This window comes from Orycteropus afer, unplaced genomic scaffold, assembly GCF_000298275.1.
Source record: "Orycteropus afer afer isolate SDZICR_OR568_19922 unplaced genomic scaffold, OryAfe1.0 scaffold00036, whole genome shotgun sequence".
NCBI classification, from domain to species: Eukaryota; Metazoa; Chordata; class Mammalia; order Tubulidentata; family Orycteropodidae; genus Orycteropus; species Orycteropus afer.
Window position 1 is genome coordinate 12,076,985 of NW_006921623.1, and position 8,650 is coordinate 12,085,634.

Consider the following 8,650-nt stretch of genomic DNA (forward strand, 5'->3'; position numbering starts at 1 on the left):
CCAGAAGGCTGGCAGTTCAAACCCACCAGCCACTCCTCGGAAGGAAGATGGGGCAATCTACTTCCGTAGTGATACTGCCTCGGAAACCCAAGAAGTGGTCGCTATGAGTGGGGGCCAACTCAATGGCGCATAACAACAATAACAACAGCATAACTTGTTTGACCATACTGAACAGATTCTGTCTGCTGCTATGCACTTTGAGAATGAATCCTGGTAGCCCTATTTGTTCCATGCACAGAAAGAGATGAAGTGATGACAACCTGAAAATAGTAGCTTTGTACATTTAAAAGCTATTGAACCATACACTTTAAATGGCAGAATTGCATGACATATAAATTATGTCTCCTTTTTTTTTAAGTAAAATAAAACAATAGGAATCATGGATGTCAGATTTGCTTCTGGAAGCACTGTTTGTGATCCTATCTCAAGTTCTGCACGTTTAGAATCTACCCCATGTGTACTTCGCTTCTCCTATGAACACACTATTAACATTTTTGAGAGTTTCCATCCCTGGGAACAATGATACTAATCATTGGTGTTATTACTACTCTGTTAAAATAGTGAAATGTCATCTTTACTCTGTGCTTCCTTGTTTATTTGTTGGCTTTAGCAGCTTCTGAGTTATCCGTTTCTTCTGTTCCTGAAGGCTGTGCCTGGGCAGCCAATTTCTTGGGAGCCCTGAGAAACTATGAGACATGACAACAAATGGCTATGTCCTTCTGGGATGTGTTTAATGAGGTGAGTTACTGGAAGTGGCATGATCAGTAGGCAAATGATCTATTGTCCTTTCTTTTGTTAATGAGTCACATGGTGACGTTTGATTTATCCCAAACAGAAAGGATCTTTAATGTCCTTAAGATTTTCCAGACAGAGAAATATCCAGTTCCAACTGTGAAAGTTTCCTCTCTTGTTCTCAGTAAACAAACAAACACAAAACAGAGAGTAAGAGAGACAGAACTCGGAAGGGACAGGAGATGCATTTGATCTGCATGTCCCAGATTCTAGGACGGTATCTGGAAAGATCCAGTGGTCAGAAACAACCCTTGCATTTAAATAAAATCATCCGACTTGAACTAATCCATGCAAAGAAAAATCTACTTTATTTCTTCCAACTCTACAAAAGGAGGATTTTTCTTGGTGAGCTTTATTTGTGGAAATTTTTTTTGTACTGAGACTACATATTTCATAAAAAATTAAGTTCTCCTTTCCCTCCTCAGGTACGAACACTTGGAACAATTAACAAACTTCCACCTTTGTCCATGGCCATGTCTGCCTGTGGAAATCCCACTGACCATTCTTGTTGTTGGTGGTGTTGTTATGTGCCCTCAAGTCGGACCCAACTCATAGCGCCCCCTCCTTGGGTTTCCTAGGCAGTATCACTATGGAAGTAGATTGCCCCATCTTCCTTCCGAACCTTAGAGCACCTGTTATCCTCCCCACTTTTGGGTAGCTTAGACTTCAGAACCAGGCAGAGGGAATCTTTGCTCTCTGAGAATGTTCCCATGACCCATTGTTTGCATTCCTCAAAAGGCATTTTGTTCATTCCTTGGATTGCATTTACTTTGTTGGTGTGGCTTCACTCCCTTAGAGAGTCAGGCTCTGGAAGAGAAGGGACCAGGTTTCATCCATCTTCCTGTCTTACAGAATATTTCCTTATAGGTCAGCAGTGCTTATACACATATCCTGAATATGGCTTGTGGAGAATTTGTTCTACTGACATAATATTCTACTCAGTTTTTCAAATCAAAGGAGTAATTCCTTCCTAGCTATGATATATACAAGTGCGATCAGCAGCTGGATTGTTGGAAGTAAGGATTTCTTCCAGTGTTGATGTATGGTTCTATAAAATTGTTTGTGAGATTTTAAGAACTGTGGTACCATTCTGTTTATAAATATGGCATGTGATATGACTCATGTCTAAGTGATACATAAAAAAGGTAAATTAATTTGTTCTCTGAATATGTCCCTGATTTCCTTTCTATTCCCATATTCTCTCATTTAATTTCTGTTTACCTGGGAATGTTTTGCCATCATATTTGAAAGACAGTTTTGCTGGATATATGATTCTTCATTGGCAATTCTTTTCTTCCAGAGTTTTATATGTCATCCCATTGCTTTCTTGCTTGCATAGTATATGCTAAGAAATCAGCACTTGGTCTTATTGGTGCCCCTTTGTATGCAATGTTTCATTTCTCACGAGCTGCTTTCAGAATTCTTCCTTTGTCTTTGGTTTTGGAAAGTTTGATTATGATATGTTTTGGTGATTTGGGGGGAATCTATCATGTATGGGGTTCATTGGGCTTCTTGGATGGAAATTTTCTCACCTTTCATGATATTAGAGAAGTTTTCAGCAAATAAATCTTCAAATATTCTCTTTGTATTTTTTTCTCCTCCTCTTTTAGAATTCCTATTCCTCTGGAGTGCCTATTCTAGCACCAACAGTAATTTTTTAAAATTTTTTATTGTGATTTGGGTGCAGTTTTACAAAGCAGATTTGTTTTCCATTCAACAATTCATATACATTTTGTTTTGTGACACTGATTACAATCTCCACAATGTAACAGCTCCCCTCCCACCTCCACCCTGTGTTTACCCCTTTCCTGTGCCCTGCTTCCCTATGCATTCCTGCCGGCCTAGCTTTAGCCTATATACCACATAACTTTTAGTCTTTCTTCATTCTTTTTTCTGATTATTCTGCAAACAAATTCATAGGAAAGAATTTGTCCTCTATTTTGCTGATTCTTTTGTCCATTAATTTAATTCTACTTCTATATTATTCCATTGCATTATCTTTTTCTGATATTTTATTATTAATCTTCTGTGTTTCTAGTTGTTGTTTTGCATGGTTTCTCAATGTCTGTTTATTTTGTCATTTTGTTCTTGTAGTGTTTTCCTGAATTTTTATAGTTTTGTCTGTGTTTTCCTTGATATCTGAAGATCTTATATACAAGTATGCCTCACTTAACATCTGTTGGGGCAGTGTCCAACCACATATATGTCTGTGGTCCCATAGGTTTTTTGTTTGTTTGTTTTATAAAGGGAAAGCAGCTTTCCTTTAATATTATTTCCCTCTAATGTATTTAAAGACCACAAACTTGGGGTGAATAAGCAGCAGGGTTCTATGGCACATCCCAGTCCCTGCAGGACCTCCTCCTTTGCCTCCTTCTTCCCTTCCTCATGGCTTCATTCACCAACCAGCAGCCATATAGCCCTTCAATAACAGCATAGGGCACTGCCTGCTGCAGTTCCTTCACACCTATTTTAGGCACTGGTGGTGCCACTGGGCCTCAGGTGCTCATATGCTCCCAACTCCAGGCACCAGCAATGGTGGCAGCTGCTCATGATCAGGAAGCAATCAGAGCAACAAAGTGGCAGTAGCCAGGGCTACCACCTCCACACTTGTTCTTGGCACCCACATACCCAGTCCCTGATGCTACCTCTCTGTGCCCCCCCTTATGACCCTCACCCTGCACCTAACCATATACAAAGTCTTGATCCAGCTGCCAGCACAGCCCCTGCCTGACCAGGTGCATACTTTGCAAATCCAGTCTCCTCTCAGGCTTTGTCTGGTGAGTTCTGATAGGGTTTTAATATAATAGACTTTACAGGGATTTAACTGTGGATTGTACAGGGACTGCTTGTGTGTGTGTGTGTGTGTGTGTGTGTTTGTTGTTGTTATGTGCCTTCGAGTCGGACCTCACTCATAGAGACCGCTTCTTGGGTTACCAAGGCAGTATCACTACAGAAGTAGATTGCCCAACTTTCCTTCTGAGGAGTGGCTGGTGGGTTTGAACCGCCAGCCTTCTGGTTAGTAGTCAAGTGCCTTAGGCACTATGCTACCAGAGCTCCTATATATATAGTGTTCTCAACCACAACATCCCAATCACATAAGGCCCTATTTCACAGAATATATCATGGACATTAAGTGATTTATACCTGTGTAAGTCTTTTGAATTCCTTATCAGATAATTCTATTACCTGTTAATTCTCAGGAAGGTTTTCTGCCCCTTTATTTTGCTTACTTGTTTGAGCCATCTTATCCTGTTTCTTCAGAAGATTTGTTATTGTCTGCTGTATCTGAGGCATTAAGGTTCTAATTTATTTATTGATTGATTGATTGTATATATGTTTGTATTGTGCTGATTTGGTTTGATGTATCCAGAGCTTTGTTTCTTCTCTTTCTCTTTAGAATAGTTTTCTTCCTTTATATGATTTTTAATTGCTGTTGTTTTGTGGTTCTGGTCTATGTGTGATTTTGGTGATATCTGTAGTAATTTCCTCTCATTAGCGGATATGGTGAGTCACACCCACATTGAGTCCTCTGAGGTTAGACTCTTATGCTTTCCCTTATCTGATTGAGTGGAGGTGGAGAGCAGGTTCTTTCGCTGATATTGGGTGACCGTTTTAGGTGGTCAGAGTCCCTCCATAGCACTTGTGGGACCATGAGTTCCTTCTGGGTTGGTGCTAGCAGTTTGTGCATTCACTAGAGGCCAGGGCAGGATGTCTCTATATCTGCTGTGAGGAAATATGCAAATACACCATGTATGCACACATTGGTATCTCAGTAGGTGCTAGAGTATCAGGAGTTTCAACAAGTGCAGACAGCCTATAAACTGCGTGAGTGTGAGGTATGTGATGTTGCAGCCAGGTGGATGTTGGATGAGGGCACTAGGTCTCCTACTCATTTGGCAGAGTTGCAGGTGGTGCCTGTCAGGATAAGACTAGCATTGCTGATGAGGTGATGTGTCTGCCCATCCAGGCACCAGGACATAGGCATAGGGAGTATTCTTACCAGTTCCTGGGTAGGGCACCATGTGTGCATACTCCCAGTTGCTGGGTAGTCAGGTTGAGGGCACGTAAATCACTGGTCACTGAGTGGGTGGCACAGGAACTCATACTGCTGGTTGCCAGGAGGGCAGGGTGCCTGGGATGGGGAAGAGGGGAGATCCTGTGTCTCTGGTCACTGATCTGGCAGCAGGAGTGCACACCACTGACCACTGGGCAGGTGGGGCAGCACAGGGATGGTTGGGGCAGACCCAAGCATTAGTTCACAGGTCTAATGTCATGGGAGCATATGCCACATATCTCTGGGTGGAAGGGGGATGGGGGAACACCACTGGTCACCAGAAGGTGAGAAGGGGAGTATAGTCCACCAGTCTCTGGCATGGGTACCAGGGCACTCCCTGCAGAGTGCAGCTGGTGATCAAGGCCTGGCTCCAACCAAATGCAAGGAGGGGGAAGCTGTCCAAAGTCCAGTCAAGTGGAAGATCTCTAGCTGCCACTTAAAGAATCCTCCACTCTGCCAGCACCACCCACCCAAATGATCATGAACCACTATTGGTGAGCAGTTCTATCTGTTCCCTCCCTGATCTATAGCTGACTGGATCCTTAGGGTTCTCACCCACCATCCTACACTTTCCCTCCTTAGATCGGTTCGTGTTCTGTTTACCTTACTTCACTCTTGGTTTGTCTACACAGTATCTCAGTCTCCTATTAGAGATTCCATGAAGTTGCATTTCCTGTGCTCCTAACCCAAGAATGCTGCTCATTTTGCCTCAAGACAGCCACACTGAGCCAAGCCAGCTGGCAGGGCACCAACAGTCCATAAGTTTCCTTGTTCGCTGTTTTCATTCAGTTTCTCCTCCCCTTTGGTGTTCAATCTAATTCTTCATCCTTCTGTTTGCTATTCTGGACTCCCAGATTATCATATGTATCTGTTTCACTTTGTTTCTTGATTCTGCGCTATAGGGAGACAACATGATGTGTGTGACTAAGCTACTATCTTGGACCATCTCTCTAGTTAGATCACTTTTTGATTGGCTAGAATCTGAAATCAGGCTCTGCCAGTGGATCTTGGAAAAAGAAATCTGATATGTTTGACTAGGGATCAAAGTCCATTCAATGGGAAAGAAACAGTCTCTAATAAATGGTGGTGGCAAAACTGGGTATCAACTTGAAGAAAAATGAAACAGGACCCATACCTCACACCATATACAAAACTAACACAAAATGGATCAAATACTTAAATGTTAAACCCAAAACTATAAAGTTCCTGGGAGAAAACTATGGAACCTGATCATTTTTAAAACAGGCTAACAACCATAACTACAAATGCATGAATAGGAGAAGACAAATTGGCTAATTGGAACCTCATAAAAATTAAAAACTTATGCTTATCAAAAAAGTAAAAAGGGTCTAATCTCTAAAATATATAGAAAACTTCAACAACAAAAAGACAAGCAACCCAATTTAAACAATGGGCAAAGGACAAATGGATACAAGCTGAACAGGGGTGGGAAGGCAAATGGGACTACACCCACAAATATATGTAGGTTTGACAGAGGATATTTCTACATATGTATTTACATATGCTGCAAATATATCCAAGAATATAGCAGAGCATACAGTGGACAAAAGTAAAAAAACTTCTTAGCCATACCAAACACCGAATGAGTCACTGGGCCAGGGGCTCAGGATCATAGTCTCAGGGGACACCAAGATCAGTTGGCATAAGATAGTTCACAAAAACAGTGTTGTACATCCTGCATTGGTGAGTAGCAACTGGGCTTTTAAAAGCTTGTGAGTGGCCATCTAAGGAATGACTACTGATCTCTCCACATTTGAAGAAAAGAAGAGCGAAGAAAATCAAAGACACAAGGAAACTATTGGTCCAAGGACCTAGTGAACAGACCATGTGAACCCCAGCCTCCACCACCCTGAGACCAGAAGAACTATATCGTCCCTGGTACCACTGCTGACTGCTCTGAAAGGGATCACAATAGGAGGTCCTGGATAGAGTGGGGGAAATATGTGGAACAAAACTCATAATCATAAAAAAGACCAGGCTTTCTGGTTGGAGAGAGAGTGGTGGAACCCCTGAGACTATGGCCCTTATTTACGCTTCAAGCCTGGAATTGAACTCACTCCCATGGCTTAACTTTAAATAGACAGGCCTGTAAGGTGAATAATAGCCTTATAGGAGGTACACACTCATTAGAACAATTGTTCTAAGGAGGTACACACTCCTTAGAACAATCAACCATGTGAGATCAAAAGGGCAGCATTTTCTCAGGGATAAACCTCAGAAGGCAGAAAGGGATGGAAAGAAGGACAAATGGAAATGGTGAACACAAGGAGGAAGTGGAAAGAGTGCTGTTCCATTGTGAGGATTGCAATCAATGTCACAAAACAAAATGTGTATGAATTGTTGAATGGAAAATTGATAGCTCTAAACTTTCACCCAAATCACAATATAAAAAGCTTTAAAAAAAAGGCCAGGAGACAAATAGAACATTCACATGACCAACAAATATGAAAAGATCCTCATGATCCTTAGCCATTAGACAGATACAAAACTACAATGATATATATATAATCTTACCCCAGCTAAAATGGCACTGACAAAAAATAATAATAGAAAACAACAAATGTTGGTGAGGATATAGGGAAATTGGAAGTCTTATCCATGGCTGGTGGAACTTTAAAATGGTACAACAACTATGGAAAATGGTATGAAACTTCCTCAAAGAACTAGAACTATTAATACCTTATGATCCAGCAGTCTCACTCCTAGGTATATACCTTTGTTGTTGTTGTTGTTGTGTGCATACCTTAGAGATCTAATAAAAGAGACGTATACACACCTATGTTCATTGCAGCTTTAGTCACAATAGCAAAATAATAGAAACAGCCTAAGTGCCCTGCAATGGATGAATGGATAAGCAAAATGAGGTACATGTATACAATGGAATACTACACAACCATGATGAGCAATAACAAGTCCACAAACATAACATGATGGAACTGGAAGACATAATGCTAAGTAAAATAAGTCAATCACATAAGGACAAATATTGTATGATCCCACTTTTCTAAGACAAGAATGTGAATATATATATATATGTATATGTGTGTATATACATATATAGTACATATATATACACATAATTTATATGTGTATATATATTATATATTGATTCCAAGTCATAAGCAACCCTTATTGGATTTCCAAACCTATAAATCTTTACAGAAATAAACCACCCTATCTTTCTTCCATGGAGTGACTAGTGGGTTTGAACAACCAAGCTTTTAGTTATCAGCCAAATGCCTTAACCACTATACCACAAGAATTCCATAGAGACAGACAGAGAGAGAGAGAGCTATATACATTGGTGGTTACCAGGGATGGGGACAGGGGAGGATGAATCACTCTCTAGATCACTGATACTTGTTATTTTTGGTGACGGGAAAGGTAGCACAAAATGGGAATGTAACGAGCACAGCTTGACCAAAGTAAAAATTGCCAAGAAGCTCACAAGAGAAAATGATGTTTGTGCTAAAGAATATATAGTTTGGCAGTAGCACCAACAATAACCTAAAAATGAGTATATATATGATCACATATTTATGTGTATAGGCATATAGGTGTACAGGTAAGTACAAATGTATACATATGCATGCACAGAGAGAAGTATCTAAAAGTATGTCTATGTACAGATATGTGTGTGCACATATATATTCATAGAAGACATAGTTACAGATACTTCTCAGTTATAACCAAACACTTTGTGAAACAGGTTTTCTGGGTTTGAAGGCTTAGGACCTTAGTTTCATGGGACAATTCCATCATTGGCACAATATAGTTCACAAA